We start from the raw sequence: 22,739 nt of genomic DNA, 5'->3' as shown, positions 1-22,739 counted from the left end.
TAACTGACACTAAAACAGACCAATTAGCATGTAGTGATATCTACCTAGCGCAGTGGTCTTCAACCGGGGGTCCGCAGAGGTACTCTGTGTATTAGAGGTATTATTCACCAAAATAATCAGTGAGAATTAAAAAATATAACAAATGATATTGAGTAAAGTACAAGCATTAATAGGCAATAATAAGCTACTTTTGACAAAAACTATTTACAAAATAAATGATGCCCATGATTCTAGAGTCTCACATAACGTCAGCTGAAGAAAATAACAAACACACACCTGTCTAGCAAGCTAGGTGTTGGCTAAAACGCTGCAGTTCGGTCTTCATTGCGAAATTAACGTTAATTAATAACTAGCATAACGTTACTAATTTAGTTAGTTTGATAATAACAAACCCGCCTCTTTGCTTCTCTATGCGCCGCTGTAACGCGCTCCTTTACCATTCCGAGGTCAGATGGCTTTCCCGTGGATCAGTATTGGCGCGCGTCTTTGAATTACGCACAGCTATCCACGAGATTCTGCTACCGCGCGGAGCTGGCTGCGCATATCAATGCATTTCCGCGGATTCCGCGGTGCCCTCGCCTGACGTGAAATGCGCAATTGTTGATCACTTGGAGGCACTCGAAAGTCAATTTGAGAAGTACTTTTCTGAGACTGAGTCTTGGAGAAAGCACAAGACATGGATACGGTCAGGGACGCGGGAAGGGGGGTGCTGAGGGTGCTGCAGCACCCCCTAGCGGCAGGCAGAAGGAGCTCCTCCTGCCTGAATTTAAAAAATAAAAATATTATTCAAACAATAATTTAAAACAATATAATAACTATTGTTGCTTTTGGGAATACAAATAAATGTGTTTTTTGTAATAAATGTAAAAATGTGTTTGTTCGTTTTAATGTTAGTGATCACATGGTCATATCTTGCTAGGGAATCTCTGAGTTCTTTAGCAAAAATGCTAAATCAGCCAGAACAATTGAAGTGGAGTTGGAAGAAGATGCTGAGCTTAACAACACTCCCATTAATGCTCTACTGTCGGACGTTGTTGAGAAAAAGCAACAGACGGCCAGAAACGTATTAGAACTGATATTCAGATCCATCCGATTCTTCAGCAGCGAAGGGCTTCCGTTTAGAGGCAATAACAATCGACATGGAGTGCTGTCTGATATAGTGGTCAACAGCATGTTTGTGGACATTGTGGGACACTGTGAGCTGAGTGGAAATTACTGTAAATTCCAACACATTGTTGGTAAAATATTTAACGTTACGTCTTTGTAGTGTGCGGGTGCGTGCGTGCTTAACTATTATTGCCCGTGCATTGGGGCCCGTCGTTATGCCACTGTGTGCGTGTGAGCGAACGAGCAATCAGCGAGAGGGAGGGAGGGAGGGAGGGAGAGAAATCGTTATACTTTTTCCCCTGGCAATTTTTTTCCCTGTAGCGTATATAGACAGCACCTCAGCACCCCCAGTCAAAATACCTTCCCGCGTGCCTGGATACGGTTTCCATGCAAAGACAATGCATCCAACGCCTAAACCTGACAGCCGCTGAGGAAGGTCAGCTGATCGACCTAACCACAGACAGTACACACAAGAATGTGTACGAGTCACAGCCTCTCACCCAGTTCTCGATGAGCCTCTTGCCTTTTGCAACAACTTATCTTTGTGAAAGTGGATTCTCCTCCCTCACCTACCTGAAGAGCAAATACCGTTCCAGACAGCAGTCTGAGGATGACATGATGCTCTGCCTGACAACCTCCATCTCCCCCAGAATAGACAAGCTGTGTACCACCAACCAGGGCCAGTCATCTCACTGAGGTAGGCATAAGCCACTGGCTTATTTCAATTGGGGTCATTGAGAATCAAGGACCCCAATTGAAATAAGCCAGTGGCTTTCTTGGGTTTTTATCCTGTTAGTTGACCTTGTATGTAATATGTACTTTCAAGTACCTACTTCTGCAAATCTTCTAATAAAGTTTTCAATCAATCAATCAATCATACCTGGCTTCCTGAAGCTAAAAGTTTCATTGTTGAAAAATAATAATAATAGAAAATATAAGCCTCATCAACAACAACAACAATAATAACCAATCATAATTATGCATGAACGTTTTATCAATCATAAACACATATAGGCTAATAAGTTATAATAACCCAGTATATAAATAGGTTAATACGGTGAAAGAAAAGGTGAATGAAGTAAATATAAAAGTTATTATAGGCTTTAAAATGAATGAATGAATGAATGAATGGACTTTATTGTCATTGCTACAGTACAATAAAGTTTATTTTTAAATGTGAGACATTTAAAAATATATATTACATGTGGGGGTCCCTGTTCTGTTTGTCTCTCGTCCAAGGGATCCTTGGGTTGAAAAAGGTTGAAGACCCCTGACCTAGCGTCATACAACATATTGTGGTCGTTTCAAAGGTCATATGGTAAAACAAATATTTGAGAGACATTTTTAAACACAGAGATAATACCAAACAGGTAGAAAAACAGGGAGAAGAGAGAGGAGAGAAAAGGAAGAGAATGTGAAGCTCAACTCACAGGGTCGTCTAGTGATGGAGAGATCGGAGAGACGAACGCAGGCTGCTGAGGGACTGACTCTGTCAGTGCGAGTCCATGTGAGAGAGGTTGAGAAAAAAGCTTTAAAACAAGAACCAAGTGTCATGGTATCTTAGCAACCGTCTCCGTCTCCCTGGTGATAGGAACTGACATCACTTCCTGTCTGTGCGTGTGAGAATGTCTGCGTATATACTGTGTTGTTTACAGGGAAAAGATAAAAACATGTGTTGGTATGTTGTGGGGCGAAGTTCGTGTGTACATAATGTTTTTTGTTTCTGCTAGGTTGTGTTTATGAGGGCAAAGCTAATTTTGTGCACATAATGTGAACACATTGCCATGTGCGCATGCGGTCAGCCTGATTGTGCGTTATGCCAGGGAAAACACGGCCAAGCCACGCCATCTGGTATAACTACTTGGCACAAGGGGGCTCTGTATGGTTCCACGACATATTGGTGTAGTTAAAATTAACACTGTGACACCATTTGGCAGAAAAATACATTTAACAATCTATTTGTATGTCTATTTCAGTCTCTCTTCCTCTCACAATGAGGGTGAAACTCTGCAGTGTTAATATACAGGCGTAGATAGACTACTAATGGAGAGGGCTGGATACAGAACAGACACAGATCAATCGGTGTGTGTACTCTAACAACACCCTCACAAAGGACTCAATTCATCAATCAGCTCCTTGACAAAATTAATCGTTATCTTATCTCAATAAAACAACATCATCTATAAGTCAAACTCAACTTCAGAAAAGTAAAACCTTGATAAAAAAGACATTTCATATCAACAATAAAATTAATGTGAAGCACGTTTACAGACAAGTATGACAGTTTAATGAACGGTGTCTTCCCATTTGGTTGGCTTCATTAAGCTTGTGATAGGGTGGATGAGTCTATGGATGTGTGTGTGTGTGTGTGTGTGTGTGTGTGTGTGTGTGTGTGTGTGTGTGTGTGTGTGTGTGTGTGTGCGTGCGTGTGTGCGTGCGTGCGTGAGTGTGTGCTTGCATGTCTGCCACAAATCATTTTCAATAGCTCTACAGTACGAACTCATCCTGCTGTTGTTGGTGTCTTTTTCAGAAAAAAGAAGAAGAAAGAAAACAAAAGCAAGTGTTGAAACAAGACAAAGTGCACCTCCCAGTCTGCTCACATGATGAAACTCAAATGATTGGCTGATGGGAAGTGTAGTCTTTTTTTTGTGTTCAAAATCCAATAAGGTCCATGAGAGTCTATTACTCAATGACACTGGAGACCTGTGGGTTTCCAGGAGGCTGTGTTATGGAACCCCTTTACCCAGCAGCCATCAGCATCTGACCTGTGAGAGAGAGAAGTGAGGGGGAGGCAGATTTAGCCTTGGGTGGCAAGAACATAGTTCACACAGACATTTCCTTGGTTGTGAAAATACAAAAGAGAATGAATCACTGCATATACAAATATTGACTGAAGTTGTTGACTCACACATATACTACACAGTTTCACCCATTTCACAATATATAGACACAGAGACAAACATTGGCTACAATGCATACTGCGTATGGTCTTCTTTAAGCATATTACCTTAGTTGCAACGTTAGTTTCCTTAGTTGTGATATACACTCACTGAACACTTTATTAGGAACACTATACTAAAGCTGGCCTCCCTTTGCTCTCCAAACAGCCTCAATTCTTTGTGGCATTGATTCCACAAGATGTTGGAAACGTTCCTTTGAGAGGTCCATGATGACATGATTGCATCATGCAATTCCTGCAGATTTTTCAGTTGCGCTTTCAAGTTGTGAATCTCCTGTTCTACCACATCCCAAAGGTGTTCTATTGGATTCAAATCCGGTGACTGAGAAGGCCACTGAACTCATTGTCATGTTCATGAAACCAGTTTTACATGACTTTTGCTTTGTGACATGGTGCATTGTCATGCTGGAAGTAGCCATTAGAAGATGGGTACCTTGTGGCCATACCAGCTCAGTGGTCTTGAGTGTCCGCCCTGAAATTGGGAGGTTGTGAGTTCGATCCCCGGCAAAGACTATAAAAATGGTACCTGATGCCTCCCTCCTTGGCGCTCAGCATTAAGGGTTGGATTGGGGGTAAGACCCTGCGACATACCAGCGTCATGTCCAGGGGGTGTACATCAAGCCGCCTCACACTACGGAAACAGGAGATAGTTAAGCTACTTACTTACTTATATTGTGGCCATGAAGGGATGCACATGGTCAGCAACAACACTCAAATAGGTTGTGACATTAAAGCGATGATTGATTGGTATTAACGGGGCCAAAGTGTGCCAAGAAAACATTCCTCACACCATTACACCACCTGAATGAATGAGAAGGTGTACAGGTGTTCCTAACAAAGTGTTTGGTGAGTGTATTAGACTGTATTATGCTCCTGATTAATGATTGTGTCCTGTGTTCGGAGCTATGTGTGCAGTCTATACAGTACAATGTGTGTAGGCCCCGTGTGGCTGTAGCCCACCTCCGAGAGGTTGTCTCCACTGGGCCTGCATTTGGGCGCCCCCTCCTGGTGTAGGGTGGACTAGCTGCGGCCCCATACCCTGGTGAGGCATCATGCCCTGCATGTGAGACACACCACCCTGCTGAGAGAGAGAGAGAAAGCGAGAGAGAGAGAGAGAGAGAGAGAGAGAGAGAGAGACATGATAGTGAGAGTCAGAGAGAGTGTGTGAGAGAGAGAGAGAGAGAGAGAGAGAGAGAGAGAGAGAGCGTGAAAGAAAGAAAGGAGACAGAAAAAAAGAAGAAGAACGAGACACAGAGAGAGAGAAACAATGTTACGACTGCACTTCTATTTCTACAATATGACTACTCACATATGCTTCATCAACAAACACACTCAAGAGACATTCCCAGCCTGAGGTCTAGTCATAGACTGCTTCAGGTAGGTAACTGCTAATAAATATTTAATTCTTTATAAGAAGACATGTAAAATATAGATGACGGCCGTGATATGATATGGATAGTCAGCTGGTGCATTCCAGTCTTACTGGCTGCTGCAGCTGCGGATTGGCTCCGGGGTTCGGAAGGCGGAGCTTGACACCCTGAGGCTGGGCTTGTCCTCCTTGAGCGACCTGGTTGGGCGGAGTTCTGGTGACAGGTGCCTGCTGATTGGCTGTGCCGGCTGCTCTCATTGTCATCTGGATGAGTGTAAGAGAGTTTAAGTGGTTGAGAAGAGGGTAGGAGAGAGAAGAGCACCCAGGAGGGAGACTTGAAGGGAAGGTGATTCATACCCCAGCAGACAGAAAAATGGTGCACTGGTGGAAAGAGATTTGCACTTGATTTGGAATTATGTTAGCCTGAGGACCTAGACTGAGTGTGCCACTCTTAACCCTAAACATGCCAGGCAACCTATGCTGTGAGCAGGCTGTGCATCCAGTCAGAGACAGCGAGAGAGGAAACATGCAGAGTGGAAAAGGAGCTGTCCACCACGCTGGTGCTGAAATTAGCAAACATTTTAGCCCTACCCCTCCGTTTTGTGCATTCACGTGTAGGGTAGGGGTGCCCCAATTCTTGTTGGCATGTAGGGGTAGGGCCAAGTGGTAAGGCTACAAACAGAGTTTTTACAGATGCACACTCCAAACCGAGGGTTAAAAACGAGTGGTGAAATCTCCCAGAATGCTGTGCGAATCGTTTGCAAGATAGTGGCGGAATGCACAAGCGACAAAAGAAAACCACAAATGTAATTATTTTCTTTGTTAATAAAGATTTATAAATTATGATAAACATCAAATTATCTTAGTTTAATGTCATTTCAATGTATTATAGACATTTTCGATAATATTTAAATAATTATTTTCTTTATAACAAGCATAACAAAAAAATCGGTCTCTAGCTATCTATCTAATGTTACAACAATGTTTTATGGCTGATTTGTGCATGACAGTCCCGCCTGTTATATATATACATATTATGACGCCCAAAATGTTACTTAAGTCCAACTGCAAGTTGTTGCACTTGTTACCGCTCCTCTATATCAGTGCAGACTGGCAGGGTAGGAGCATGGGTTGCTAGTCTACAGAGCACCGCTATTCTGTCATGAACTGGCCTGGTAATGAAGCATTGTTCTTTTTTATTTGATGACTTGTTTGATCAATTGATCGCATGAAACTTAAGTTGTGAACGAATTGCGAGTGTATCAGGGTCTTGAAGGGTTATCCCATTTCATAGGGGAAGATTTCAACCACTACCCCTTGTAAACTCTGTTCCGAGCCGAAAAGCGAGTGGCAGACCCACAGTGGTGTGTGTGTGTGTGTGTGTGTGTGTGTGTGTGTGTGTGTGTGTGTGTGTGTGCGTGCGTGCGTGCATGTGTGTGTGCATGTGTGTGTGATGTAACTCTCACCAGGTTATTCTGTCTCTGCTGATCCTCCATCATAGCGACCTGACTAACAGGGGGCATGCCTACCACCACAGACTGAACAAAGGAGAGACGAAAGAGAGAGGAAGAGAGAGGAGGAAGAAGAGGGGGTGGTGGAGGTGCAGAAAAGAAAGAGAAGGGGGAGGGAGGAGGGGAGGGTTAACAAGGCATGCAGTCATAGCAGGATACCAGAGGAACAGGAGGTGGAGCCAGGATCAGTGTGAAGGAGGGGGGGGGGGGAGAGAGCATGAACAGAGATGCTACGCTGCAGTGAGCTTACCTGCTGTTGGACGTTGCAATGGGAGACGGGGATGGGTCCCGTCGGCCTGTTGAGGAAATTGGGATTGGTCGGAACCTGGCCAGGTGGCATCGGACCCCCTGAGCCCAACTGTAGGAGAGTGGTCAAGCAGAGAATGAGAGGGGCCATTATATCCAGTGGGCAGAACCGCTTCCCATTTGTACTCTACATCTCTCAACTGAAATAAGCCATGCAAATCTGACACAAAATAGCTGGTGAAATCGTTCCCGTTCCTGCTTATCCCGACTTGGCTAAGACGTGATCTTTGACCCTTTCATCACCTAGTCTCTCACGGCCAGATGAGTGCGGGAGCTGTAAATTTGGCAAGCAAGACGAGCCATAATCTGACTGTGACACTGGATGACACTCCACACCTAATCTTGTTTTAAAGAGAATAAAAACCGTCCCTCTCCTCGATTTCCCTCCTCTTATCTTCTCTGTACACTTCTGTATGGCACCGTTAAGCCTAACAGTCTGAAAAAAACACACTGCAGAGGTTTAGCGCACATATCATTTCTATTTTTCTGGGACAATTTTGTCTTCCAAAAAGGAAGATGGAAAAAAACAATATCTAAATGTAGCTGCAAGCAGCTATGCCGTAATATCGCATATTTTCCAGGGCACAAACAGAATACTTGGGAAAAAATTGCCACAATGTGCTTAGAGTAACCGATTTTGAGTTCTTTTAGCATTTCTTGTCATTTTGAAAAGTCTGAGAAATGCTCATGGTGTATTCTGTTATGTTTTCAATGTTGTTGAATACTTTTAACATCTTCTCCTCCAAAGTCATGTCTAATTTCTAAGCTTGTCAATTATAGCACAGACCAGATTAAAGTTGATTCATTGATTCAGAGCAGCCATGTTGTTTGAGCTACATGGCTGAATGACTTTGCCTTGGCAGAACTGGGTCCAAAGATGCTATATGAAGTTTCATGCCGACTGGCCCATCAGTTCACAACATTTTATATGGCAGAAGTTCTGGGTCCATGATGCAAATTACTTATTTTTGTACTTCTCTTACTTGTGAAGAGACAGATAAATTAACCTACGGCCTTTTACCATCTTGCCAATTTGCAAACTCCTATGCCGTAACATTTCAAAAAGTATTTTTGCAAGACAATGCAAAAAACAAGCCAACGCTAACAAACACAAACACAATAGGGTTCTACGCAGCTTAGACTCTTAATAACCCACAACACTACCCCAGAGCCTCCTGCAAAGAAAAAACCTTATTAAATAATTGCTTAATCAAGTCAAAAGGATAGCTCTGGTTTTTCAATATTGGACCTCATTTTCCACATACTTGGATTGTTGTAGGCTCATCCAGACACCTTTTTTCACATTTTGAAAGCAGTTTTCTATGCTTTTGATAACGTACAGTTGATCCCAATCATGCATACTGGTATGTCTAAATGCTAGGCCCGGAGGCAGCTGAAGAAAGCTCAACAATCCCTACTATCCCTTTGAGATTACCACAGCAATTCCCCATTAGCAATGCAGCTTTGAATATATCATGAAAAAGTCTTCATTATAATTTCATGTCCACTGCCGAGTGTAATTGCCCTGACACTCACACGCACTACTTAACACATTCCTATAGGTCTAGTGCTCCCCCCCACCAACACATAAAATTAGCAGCATGAACAAACAGGCTACATCAACCTTAATGGGAACAGAAAGGCTGTAAGGATAGAATGTAACTACGGTAATCTAGAACACAGACAGGTTGCCTTTTCAATGAGGCCTGCAGTCTTTTTGACACGACATAAGCTTGCAGAGTGCTTACCTGGAGGCAACAACACTCTGGCCTAAGGGTGTATTATACAGGATGAGAGGGTCTGACATGTTTACTGCATGTGTATGACACTGTTAGGGCCCTGTGTGAACTTAGCATCTCACTGCTCTAATGAACTTTGACATGCACAATAGGGGGTGACGATGCTTTCAAACTGGAAACGCTTAGCAGGAATTATCCCTACATGATGCCGTGAAGGCTCTGGAGAGCACTCTCTGTGCTACCCCCCACCCCCTCTGTGCTACCCCCCACCCCCTCCTAATATCCCTCGATCCCAGGCTCTTTCCTCCAACCTCCCCTCTCTCCCAGTCCCCTCCCCCTCACTCCCACCTCTCCCAGGATCCCCGCTGCTCACCGAACGGTGCTGCTGGACCTGCTTGTGGTTGGTGATGACCTGCCTGATCCCGTTAACGAAGCCACTCTGGTCGTTGGGGATGAGGCCCATGAAGATCCTCTTCTTGGAGGAGTAGAGCAGCATGAGCATGCGCACTTCACAGGGGGTGCTGTGGGGGAATAGCATGCAGCCCACCTGCAGGGGTCACAGGTCAAGGGGTCAGAGGTCAAGGCAGGGTGAGATGTCAGCGTTAGGCCTCCGCATTGGCATTCATTCATATGTAATTATATTCTGGCACACTGTCAGACAAAACCATTCAAGCGGATACACATTCACTTGGAACAGAGTCATGCTCAACCACTACTGTCCTCCTTCCTTTGGTGATCAAGGGTGTTACATACACAAGCTGTTTGACAAAAGATACAGAGGCACAGTGCCCCCTCTAGTGGCTCCTGCACAGAACTGCAACACAGAAACATCTGTTTAATCCATCGAGGCTTCTAGGGGACAGCACTTGTGAGTGTGGACTCATGATAGACACAACGGTGATGGGACGTTTAGTAGTACTCACAAATCTGTTGGCCATTATGCGGTACAGGCCTTTGAGTGACTGAGCGTCTTTGTTTGTGAAGAGAAACTGAACCATTTGAGTGTTCCTGAAGAGTGGACCGAGGGTTTTCTTTCAACTATCAACTATTTAGATTTTCATATCTCATTATAATCTCCTGCCATTCCTGAACACACACTTAGAAACACAGACAAACAAACATTTGGATAAAAAGGAGGGAGGGGAAGGACTCTCACCAGTAAAAAAAAAACATTGACATTGCACCAGTCAAAATCGAATTAATCTCTGATAAAGAAAGAGCTCTACAATTGCATGTTCCGCATGCTCGTACTGAGCTGGGCAACTAGTAAGTACGCTGCCCCCTCTGCCCGTAACACTCTCCAGAAAGACTTACAATTCAAATAACTAATCAGTTATGATGCTTTCATAACGATTTTAAAGGTCTTAGAAGGTGAACGTATTGGAAATTGTCATTGCTTTTAATTCAGTATCTGTGCCTGCCCAAACCTGCTTTTAATTTCTTGTTATTTTGTATTATGTCTATCTGTGTATTGAATGTATGCCTGCGTCCTTGTGCTATGGAAGCATATAGCTGACATAATTCAAATGCCAATGCAATATGAGATTGCAATTGCATGTTCCACTTTTGCATGCATTCTTTCAGACAATATTCAAATTCAAATGCAATTCTAATGATTTGCATTTGCATTTTCATGTACCCGATGTGCACATTCGCTGTCAATATTAAAATTATAATGCAAAGCCATTTGACAAAGTCATGCGCTGCTTTGTAGCTGACAAAATTCAAAAGTTCATTCTAATGTGCAAATAACTTTGCAATCCCAAAATAGCATATTCGTTTGCCACTTTTGCCTGCGTTATTTGAGTCAATATTCAAATTGTAATGCAATAATGTGATTCGCAATTGCAAAGCCATTTGACAAAGTCATGCGCTGCTTTGTAGCTGACAAAACTCTCAAACTCTCTATGCAGTTCGGTGAAACGCAATTGCATTGACATGTTCTAGGAAACACATCCGGGTACTTTGCTCTCCCGTCATGTCCACGCCCCTTTTTGTGTGATAGCAGTGTAGAAGTTTGACTGGCGGTCAATGGACATTTCTGGTCTTTGCTACTTTAATCCGATAAAATAAGAAAATCGTAGTGCTTTTTAGATATTAGGAGCCCAAATCCGATGGCCAGTTAGGCAAACTATTATAACTATAGTGTCATTTCCGATCAATGATCGACGTCGTTATATAGAGAAAATGTATGAAATAGCTAATTCATCAGAGCAGTCATATCTCCCTTTCATCAGGGATTTGTCGATCTTTGATTTGATTTGCCGTGTAAGTCCCCAGATGAGAGTGTTACATTAGTTTTCTTAAGATAGGATAATGAATACATCTGTTCAATTGGCATTTGCCTACTGTTAATCAGTAGCCTGTATGGTGTATATGAATTATGTCAGTGCGGTGGTTAAGGGCTCAGCTATATGCTTCCATATTGTGCTGCCCCTCTTGGCCAGGTCCCTCTTGGAAAAGAGATTCCTTATCTCAATGAGGTCACCTGGTTAAATAAAGGTTTAAAAAAAAAAAAAAAGAGGAAGAAAAAGAAAGCTCCTCCACGAATGTACATGGCGGAAAACTAAACTTCATGTTCACCTGGAGCTGTACAAAGAGAAACTACATTATTATAACATGGAGTTGAATAGAGACAGAAAGTCGTTCTTCTCTGATATCATTAGCAGGGATGTTAATAATACACACTATTTTGACACTATTTTGCCAAACCGAAGGCTCAATTAGCGTCAAACCGTTCCACTGAAAAATGCAATGAATTTGGATCTTTTTTTACTAACAAAATAAAAAGAATCAGACAATCTATTATGAAAAATAGAAACAAGCTTCCATCTCCGGTAGCCCACAAAAGCAGTATCACTAAAATGTCATATTTTAAAACCATAAATCTTAAGGCTCTTGAAGAAACAGCACACAACCTTAAAACCTCCACCTGTTGCCTGGATTCACTACCCACAAACTTTTTTCAAAACAGTATTTAGCTGTCTTGTGGTGGATTTATTGCACATTGTAAATAGTTATCTTCTATCAGGCACTTTTCCAAAAATACACTGATGCAGCAAAAGTCTTAGTCCTAGTGCTACTGGACCAGGGCTGGACTGGGACAAAAATGAGGCCCTGGCATTTTTGGCCCAGACAGGCCCACCCCAATCGGTCGGACCACACCCACCAGCACAAAAATACTTGCCTTATATACTCGTCTTATATACTGTGCTGTACAGTCATATGACAAACTGTAGTATTCCCCCAAACCACTACAAAGACGACTACATGCAGTAAGCAATGGTACCAGTGCAAGTAGACCAGTGTACTCACTCCCTCTTGACTGGCGGTGGTGGCCATGGGGTACACAATCTCCATACTTGACTCAAGTATAGTAGAAGTAAAATGTTATCAAAGAAAAAGCACCAGAAGTCAAAGAATAATTTCAAATGTTTTATTATATTAAATAATATATAATAAATTCAAATATTTAAGTACTAGTATTAAATGCATCATAGACTGTGAACTCACTGCTAAATGGAAAAGAAAGACTGTGAAGTCCAGTGAAATTTTTCAAACAAACGGCAACGGCGACCTTTGAGAGAGACAGAGAAACAGAGACAGAGACAAGGGTGAGACTAAGACGTGATCATTTAGTAGTAGTAGTAATAATTGCATCATTATTAGTACCTTTTTACTTACTGTAGAACAATGTAGAGATAGCAGCATATCTGGAAAACAGCCACTTCAACAAACTATAACAATAATGCCATCTCATAATGTATCTGTACCCTGCTCCCGCTCCTCCCTGCTAGCCTCCTCTTCAACCTGTTGCTGTTGCTGCTGTGGTAAACATGTCCCTAATGTACTGGCGGACTCAGGGGGGGGGGGGCAGGGGGGGCGACCGCCCCTCCTGGTGCCCCCACGGTTGAAAAACGTCTCGCTTAAGTGCCCTTTTGAGTGGCGAAAAGTAGAGGATGTGCACTGATGGGGTCCCATGTTGTGCAGTAAGTGCCCTTTTTTTCTTTTCGCTCCTGCCCTTCAAACAGCCTGAGTTCGCCACAGCATGCATCTGCCTCGAGTTTCTTTTTGTTTTTCTCCCTAAGTTTTTCCCAGCCTCCCTTCCGTTTTTGTGTGCTTTTGCGCTCCATCTCTCTCAGTATCCACTATCCAGGCTAACTAAATTTATTTTGCCGGCCGGCTCGGCCCAAAACTACCGCGAAACTGAGACGGAGGTCTGGTGCTGCGTGCGTGACCCCTGACCCCCCCCCCCCTTCTCTCTCTCTCTGTTGATTGGGCCAGCCCAGTGTCTGTATAGAAAATTGACCAATGGGCCGCTGTCCCCGATTTATGGGCCGTTCGATGGTAGCTTTCGGCCGGGCCGGCTGGTAAAAAAAAGCTGTCATTTTAGATTCAGACTTAAGTTTTAACTCCCAGATTAAGTCAACAGCAAAAACTGCTTATTATTATCTAAAATAAAAAATATTGAGAATTAGATATGTGACAAGTTTGCAAGTCTGGCAACACCATTGTTCATTTTTTTCCCGATTATGAAGGGGTAGTTTGTAAGCTTTGAAATGATGTGCCATACATTGAAATCTGAAACAAGTTGAAGAAGTCATGGATATTTGAATGTTGATACCCCCCAAATTACCAAGCCGAGATATCCGCCCTCAAAGTATTTTCAGCCTTTTTTCATAGGTAGGTAATGGGTGGGAACAATAGCTGCTTAACTCCACCCCAAACACTCCCTCAAGACAACCACTCCCCCATTACACTACCTGTTATCTACTCCTTATTGCCATGTGTCCCAAAAGTTTATTACATCCCATTACACAAGTACAAGAGAGTAACATTATTATGGCTTCAGTTTCAGTCGATATTGCAGCAGCAAGAGAAAACTGCGGCAGCAAGAGAAGAAATTAGGCAAGATACAATTGAGCAATACAATAATAGAAATACAATAATAGAATGGTAAAAAATGATAATGTTGTGTCCGTGTGTATGCATTTATCATTAGTCCATAAAGCATCTAGTGTAGACTTCGGTGTAGTTCCTTCCCATCCCATTTGGGCATCAAAGCTGTAACAAAAAAAGAAGACAGTACATTTAAAATGATTGCCCACTGTTACCAACACACCACAATTACAAAATACTGCTATGTTGTTAAAATAGAATTGCTAATACAACAACAATGACAAATACCTGAAGTGCTGGTGACTCACATCAAGGTCTCATCTCTCAGAACCTCTCACCTTCGTCATTCTGTAACACAAATTTCAGGTCAGTGGTGTGGACACTTCTATAGTGTAGGCTTGCCATAGACTCTCATGAACGATAGTGTACTGTAGCCTACTTGTTGAAGTCATCCTGTACTGTAAGAAGTAGGCTAGTGAAATCATTTCAATCCACAGTATTATTCTACACAGTAGCCTATAAGTCTACAAATCAATTAATGAATCATTATTTTTGATTCCACACAACATTACCATTCATTACAAAAGCACAATTGTTAGATTGCTTAAATCCTATTAACGTGCGTGACCCCTGACCCCATGGCTATGCAATGTCGACAAGAAACATCCAAACTTGTACATACACACAGCTTAGTAAACAACGCATGTAACTCACTTACCCAAAAACAAAGCAAAATCGACGAAACTTTCTCTGTTAATAGTCCTTGGTGGCAGCAGTCTTGTCATCAAACAGACACGCACGCACATGGCTATTTATGAGGAAGTGGGGAGTATCCCCCCCCCCCAAGTTTGCTAACTAACTGTAGGTATTTAGTGAATGTAAAACTGTTGGTTATGATATTGAATGGGTTCTTCATCGCTTACATTTTCGTCCTATGCCATTTTCAACAAGACTTGTTTGGCTCGATTGCCAGGTTTCACAATTCCCGACATGAGGACCTTTTAATGAAACGCGGTCACATATGTGCTATATAAATAAACTTGCCTTGACTAACTTTTGTGGGATCATCTCCATGATCAGCAACTGTGGCCACTGGTCTGCATTTCTGTTGGGAGACACAACATGTAAAAAAACAACAACAACACAAACAACAGCCCCCGATAATTCTCAATCTACACAGCAACACATGCAAAGAGCAATCAGTGGAGCGGCCACTTTGTAGGTTTTTACTACTCACAGATTCTCTCCCTGGTTGACCTGCACCTGGCAGGGTAGGGAGTGGGTGAGTTTGGTATTTGAATCCATAGATGAGGATTTGGGCTCCTGAAGTGATGGATGGAGAGGGTGGGGAAGGAGGAGAGGAATGGGGGAGGATTAGAGAAATGGTAGAGATTTGGAAGTTAGCATACAGAGCGACCGTAGGGCTAACGTTTCACACCTTGGGGTAGTGAGGGATTGTTTGACTAAAAGCCCCATGCAGAAACTACCGAACATGAGAAATTGCCCTGACAACGAAGCAGTGGAAAGAGGGTCGATATGCCAGATCCTACAGGGACAATGACCAGCACTGTTCATCTTCAAGGAATCAATACCTGATCAATACTTAATCAATCCCCTATCGCTCTGGGCCTGGTGTAGTCCCTGTGTCCACTATTACAATTGCATTGTGTTGGTTTTTTTCCAGCAGACGTATAGGTCATTTATGCCCAGCAGGTTGGATCCTTCAACCTGCTGTAACTGCCAGTTAGACACAACAAGTAATACAAACCGAATCTAACCTGAACCCTGTCAGTTGACACATGAGCTGCTAAACAAATCCATGTTTAGACCAAGTTATAGTTTCCCTCACCTCTTGCCACTCCAGCACCCCGCTCCATGCAACAATCTTATTGGCAGATTGCTGCTGTCCAATGGGATTTGAGTTGGCCTGAGCTGCAGACACACCAGCCTATTAGAGAAAAGGAGAGTGGTAACAAGACAATTAGTGATGACAATTAGAAAAATAACGGGCCTTAGGGTATTAATGTATCATATAGGAGTATACTGCTTTGATACAATTTAGTGATCAGGCTCTCATCATGCCAGGCTGTGATGACGGGGGGGTCTGCTGATTGGGGTTGGCCTGCTGTTGTTGCTGCTGCTGCTGCTGAGGTGTTGCCTGTGGCTGTGGAATGGGCGGTGGCTTTCCCGGGGGCTACCCCTGCTGAGGGGGAGGGGCTTGTTGCTGCGGCAACATGGGTGTTGAAACGGTGGTGACAGTTGATAGGCTGGGCTGGCTGGAGGGAGCCAGCTTCACTCCTACCACAGACGGGAGCGTTGGCTGGCCACTGAAGGGAGGACCGGAATTTACCATTCCTGGGACTGAGGGGTAAAAGAGACACAATCTTACACAAATATAAGGTAACAATGATGCAACGCTAATGATAAAATATGTTGCTGATAAGAGGTTTAGACGGTGCAGGCGACTCACAGCGACTCTTCTGGTTGTTGGCCGCCTCCACAGCCATCTGTGCGGCTGCCTGAGCAGCATTGAGCGAGGGTGAAGGCTGACAGGCGGCCAAGAGGAGGAAGGAGGAGACAACAGTGTCAACTAGAAGCCAGTGAATTTTAGATTAGATTAGATTCAACTTTATTGTCATTCCAGCTATTGAATTGAATCCAGCTATTTTGAGGTAATACTATACATTCCATGCTCCAACAACAAAAACAGTACAAAGTTCCACTGAATCTGAGCACAAAGGGGAGGCTGGTGGAAATTGGAGGGGCTCATTGTAATGCATGGAATGAGGAATGGTACCATTCCACATTCCATTTCATGCATTTCAATGAGCCCGTCCTCTGATTTCTACCTCACCAGCCTCCCCGCTGAGCATTCCTACTCTGTGGATTAGTTTGGTACCTGGTATGGATGGGCCGTATTGATAGGTGGTGGTGCCTGTGAAGCAGGCCCTAGAGGAGGTTGACTGATAGGCAGGGGCTGCAGGGCCTGGAGGGGCTGGGGGGGGGGGGGGGGTAACACTGGTTTGAGAGGGCCTGGGCCCCCACCTGAGGAAACTGGAAAGAGATATTCTAGAATAAATTTATGAACCAATCCTTGGAGGAGGGGAGGAGAGGTTTGATGTCTGAAGTGACTCCTAACTGGTACAGTACTAATACGATTGTACTGTACTGTATGTGTGTACCTTCTCTGCTTCTCACCAGGAAGTGCAATGCCCCTGACTAGGACCATGTGAAAGGGGTCTTGGCTGTAGTCTGGGTTGGATTCAGACGGTCCTCCGACAGAGAAATGGATGCCTCTCTAAGGAGGAGGCACAAGTTATTATAACATCAATAACAAACCAAAATAAATGAATGATTAAAATGGTCATTAAAATCATGACAAAATGTTGGCATCTACCTACATAAATGTGTAGCAAGAAAGAAAGTAGAAAGAAATCCAGTGTGCTTGAGTTTTTTTTCCTTTTCCTTTTTTTTTTAAATTTTTTTTAAATTTACTTATGTTAGTAATTGTGTGAATAAGTTAACTAGCACTCAAAACGTGTACTACTGTTTGTCTGGACAAGGTGGTATTTGCCGGACGTTGTATGTGGTCTTGGCATCATGAACAGGATTGGAAAAGGACTCTGTTGGACAGTCCTTGACGACGGACTGGACGAGTTGGACACAACAAGTTGGAACAAGTTGGAAGACAGAGTAAAAAGCCTGTATCTTAATCCTATTGAGAGGTGTGATTTGAAACAGGCTGTGCATGCAAGACTCCCCTCAAACATCACACAGCTGCCAATCTCACCTCCCACTGGGACAAGATCCATAGTCTTATATAAAAATGTATTTGGAAAGGCAAGCGCCCTCGCTTAAAACTATCCACTCTACAGCGCAGCAGACAGGATGGAGGTCTAGCTGTTCCCAATTTTAAAATGTATTTTTGGGCGTATGTGCTGCGCCCTTTATCAACCTGGTTAGATTGTAATGCATCGTGCATGGCGAGCGATAGAGGAAAAGTTGGCTTCCCTTCACCGCTTACAGGACTTAGTGTACTCAGGTCTATCTACTAAACAATCCAAATCTAAGCTGGGCCCTATAATGTCCTCTCTTTTATCAGTATGGCTGGCTGTAGAGAAGGCTACTCACTCTCAGTTAAAGTGGCACACCCATACTCCTATCTTCCACAATTTCGCTCTTCTAACCGGAAAAGTTCCCTTTTCATATCCCCAATGGAGTGATATAGGTATACATGTTCTTTCTGACATTTCTAATGATGAGGGTCTTAGAATGTTTAATGATCTGCGTATGACCTACAATTTACCAGGGTTCTCATTTTTTCTTTACCTGCAACTTAGATCTTCCATGCGTGCATATGCTGTTCCCTGGGGACAATCTCTATACCCATGAGCTTCACACGATGTTAGATGTGGGAGTACAGACAAGGGGTTTAGTCTCTAAATTATACACTCATTTACTAGAAGCTTCCTGTAAACCTCTTGCTGTTCACCAGGTATGGGAGAGAGACCTTGATTTTTCTGATGGGGATATTGATTGGATGACTGTTTGGGACAATCTGGATATCACATCAAAAATCCTAATCATAAGCTTATTCACTTTAACTTCTTACACAGGTTATACCTCACTCCGAGAAGACGCCACCTCATGAAAATCATACCCTCCTCAATTTGTGATCTGTGTTCACTCGGTCATGTGGGCTCCTTTTTACACATGTACTGGGAATGTCCTGGGGTGGCGGCATTTTGGAAACTAACATCTTCCACTTTATCTAATCTATTGGGGATCCATATACCTTGTTGTCCGAGATTATTGATTTTGAATGATACTTCATCATTGGATCTGTCAGCTTCCATGTTTCGTGTTTTATTTGCTGGCCTTACCGCAGTCAAAAATATGTTAGCATTACGATGGAATCCTCCACATACTCTTACGCGTAAACAATGGCTGCTGTCTTTCCTGGACATACTATACATGGAACAATCTATAGCCAGAATACATGGAGCTAAAGAAAGGACAATTCAAACATGGACCTCTGCAATACATAAGATAAAAGAGTTGATGGAGTGACTGCGTTTGTAGGCTGTGTTGTATGTGAATGTAACCTGTAATTGTTGTATTATTATGATTTTATGATATACCAAATATAGTGTAATGAAGAACTATGGGGTGGGGGGGGTTACTCATGTGTTTATAGTGGGGGGGTAAGATAAGGAAAAAAAATAAACAGACAGACACTTATTTTGTTTGGTGTAATAATGTGAGTTTTTCATGTGTACTGTTTTGCAATAAATAATTGATAAATAAAAACATCACACAGCTGAAAGAATTCTGCATGGAAGAGTGGGAAAAGCTTTCTCCCAGTCGATGTCGGAGACTGGTAGACACTTATAGGAAATGTCTAATTTAGGTTATTTCAGCCAAAGGGGGCAATACCAGCTATTAGGGCAGGGGTCGGCAATAGGCGGCCCGCGGGCCATTGCTGGCCCATCACCAATAATATTTGGCCCAGCAGAATATTTGGAGAATCCACTTTTTTTTTTATTTCCTTTTTTTTTTTTTTTTACAATATCCGACCGACAGTCCCACATATAGCGCCTATAATGTCCGAATAGAGAATCTACCTCCACCTGAATAATGCTTATTGTACTTTTATCCATGTTGAGAGTGAATGACACAGGGACAGATAATCAGGCAGCGGGGTGCACCGAAGCGCACTGACGCTGAACCCCTCATAGTGAATCATAAGTAGGTGGACAACGTGTAGTGCTGAAATAGCCGTGTGTGGTTTGAAAAAAATAACACCAGCTCAGTAAATAATTCAAACGTAATGTTTACGTATATGTGACTGCAACACACATATGAACAGTAACAAAGCAAATTCAGTTTAATATTCTGAAAAACATTGACAACAAAATCGGTGAAAAAAAGAAAAGAAAGAAAAGTAATCCGCTTATGCGAGGGGTGGTGGTGCATAGGCCTATGCTCCTGAAAAGACAGAGCAAACACGCTATTAGGGATAATAATTACAATGAGCCATTCATTCAAAATATACAAAATACAATTAGGTTATTAAATACAATAACGACAGGCTTGGTACTCACTTAATGTGAAAAGTGGCATCTCCCATCGGTCAGTATTTGCTTGATATCTGGTTATATGGACGTCACTTTAATCCGCAGGCAGTTCTCAAGGTTTTTTTTGCATCAATCGATTCCTCTCGTGCGTCTTTATCACATTCATTGAGGAAAAGGACGACTCGCATGTAAAGAAAGGGAACATTGTGAGCACGGAAGATGTGAGTCTCACAACGGCTTTGCGTTGATGAAACCAGGTAGGATGAACATTATAGTTCGCTGTCCATTCCTCTTTAAATGCCCTGTTTTCACCGTCAACTTTCCTCTTTACACCTTTGGAGAGTGACATGATGTTTCTCTTGCTAGTTAGCAGGTTAAATGTTTAGCTAACTTCACCCGACACGCAAACAACCAATCCAATAATAATGTGACCTTGTCTGGGAGGAGGGGGGAATCATTCAGAATGAAAGTATGTTAAATAATTATTAGAATAAGCTAGGCTGCGCTACATCGTCAGTCCACACATTTATTATTCAAAACTATGGAAAAGGGTGAAACTACGTTTCAACGTTGTTGAGAATCACAACACAAACTTGCTAGTCAAGCCAAAATACTGCAACGTAATGGATTGGACTGCTACCTAGTTAACTACAACACTACTTTACATTGTTACCTAGTTAACTACAACACTACTTTACATTGTTACCTAGTTAACTACAACACTACTTTACATTGTTACCTAGTTAACTACAACACTACTTTACATTGTTACCTAGTTAACTAGAACACTACTTTACATTGTTACCTAGTTAACTACAACACTACTTTACATTGTTACCTAGTTAACTACAACACTACTTTACATTGTTAGCAGGCTCACAAAACAAGCTGTGTTAGTTGACTAGCGATGTGTACATTTTTCGAAAGAAAAGTCAAAGCATTAGAATGTGTCACATTTTTTAACAATCAATTACTTATGAATGAATTAATGGAATGAATGAATGGTCTTTATTGTCATTGCTACAGTACAGGTACCCAACAACGAAATTTAGGAGGGGTGGCTCCCCTGGTGTTAGGAAAAAAAAAAAAAAAAAAAAAAAAAAAAATTCGGGCCCGCCATCTAGTGGCTCAAAAAAAATTTGGCCCGAGGCCAAACCTAATTGCCGACCCCTGTATTAGGGCATAGGGTGTCCTAACCTTTTCGCATGTAGGAATTGGCATCTGTGTTGCTTTTTTGTTAAATAAAAAATAACAAAGTTAGATTTTCATTGTTTTTGGTTCAATTACATAATCTATAGATATTGTTTGAAAGAAGATCAAATATTGATATGTCAATTTCTTAAAAAATAACAAAATATTTCATGGGGTGTCCTTTTTTTTTTTTTTTACATAACTGTAGATAGCGGCGGTATAGTTGGTCTGTTCTGCATCTTGTAAACACTACAATGATGTACCAAAAAGCTCTATTTAATCTCATCTGTCAACAAGACGTTCTCCCAGAATGATTTTGGCTTCCCTAGGTAAATGTTGGCAAACTCCAGTCTGGCGTTTGTATAGCTCTGTGTCAGCAGTGGGGTTATTATTATTATATTATTATTATTTTTAAGGTAAACAGAATGACCGCTCCACCAATATAATTTCACTCAGAGATGACGTATAATCATAATAATAATAATAATAACTTTATTTGTATAGCACTTTACATCAAAGTAAATGCCACTATGCCACTATGCCATAAAAACGCTATGACATATAGACAACAGAAAACAGGTGTGTCTTTAACTTAGTTTTGAAAACTTTCACTGATTCTGCCTGTCTGATGTCCAATGGAAGACAGTTCCAGAGAGTTAGTGCACGGAAGGAAAACGCACACTCACCGATTGTCTTTTTTCTGACTCTAGGAACAATCAGCAGGGCAGAGCCTTGTGAGAAATATAAAAGAAGAAGAATGACTCACATCTCCCCCAAAGTCTGTCTCTGCAGGAGGGCCTCCATTGACGTACCTGTGATGATGAAGGGGCAGCTGTTAGGGCATGACTCAAACCAAGAGGCAAAAATAATGTTTGAAAAATAGGTTTGCAGTTCCTTCAATGACGAACACCACGTCTGCCACTTGATTGGCTCCAGGTTTAGTGGGCGGGTCCATTAGAGCTAATAAACTAAATGTTAGAAATTGTAATAAAAAAATATAACCGCAAGCGGCAATGGGGCGTGTTCCTAGAGATATGCCCCCATAACCATAAATGGGGTGAGATTGACAGACACAGGGTAGACCTACAGACAGGCTGTAGATTGACAGATAGGGGTTAGACCTACAGACAGGGGGGTAGACCACTCACCTAATATGGGCCATGTTGAACTCATGATATACTAAGCTATGATATTATGAAATACCCTAGGACCACAGGCCTGTAAGGTACCAGTCACCTAATTATGGCCTGATACAGTATATCTCAAAAGTGAGTACACCCTTTAGATTTTTGCAAATATTCTGTTATATCCTTTCAGGGGATAACATTATCCTACTGAAACTTTGATATAACTTAAAGTAGTCAGTGTGCTGCTTGAATAACAGTATAGATTTATTGTCCTTTGAAAATTACTCAGTACACAGCTGTTAATGTCTAAACAGCTGGCAACAAAAGTGAGTACACCCCATAGTGAACATGTCCTAATTGTGCCCAATGATGTTGTTTTCCCGCCCTGGTGTCATGTGACTCGTATAAAAATATATATATATATATAATTATAATTGTCTTCTTTGCAGATACA

The 22,739-nt window shown here is 42.2% G+C and overlaps 1 pseudogene across 1 annotated transcript; it reads right to left on the bottom strand.

Moving 5' to 3' along the window:
- Positions 1–3,789: 3,789 nt before the first annotated feature.
- On the bottom strand, positions 3,790–18,634 carry LOC308150575 (mediator of RNA polymerase II transcription subunit 25-like; annotated as a pseudogene). The gene is made up of 15 exons: positions 18,602–18,634; positions 17,089–17,188; positions 16,790–16,944; positions 16,361–16,436; positions 15,968–16,251; positions 15,740–15,838; positions 15,128–15,213; positions 14,941–14,995; positions 9,915–10,022; positions 9,365–9,538; positions 7,197–7,304; positions 6,902–6,973; positions 5,550–5,699; positions 5,027–5,147; positions 3,790–3,872 (listed from the first exon to the last, which is right to left on the bottom strand). The product of its transcript is annotated as a mediator of RNA polymerase II transcription subunit 25-like (transcript).
- Between the last annotated feature and the right edge of the window lie 4,105 nt (positions 18,635–22,739).

Source organism: Nansenia antarctica, assembly GCF_963989245.1.
Source record: "Nansenia antarctica genome assembly, chromosome: 2".
In the NCBI taxonomy this organism is placed as follows: Eukaryota; Metazoa; Chordata; class Actinopteri; order Argentiniformes; family Microstomatidae; genus Nansenia; species Nansenia antarctica.
Note: the sequence above shows the minus strand (reverse complement) of the source record. Positions and strands in the feature narration are given on the sequence as shown.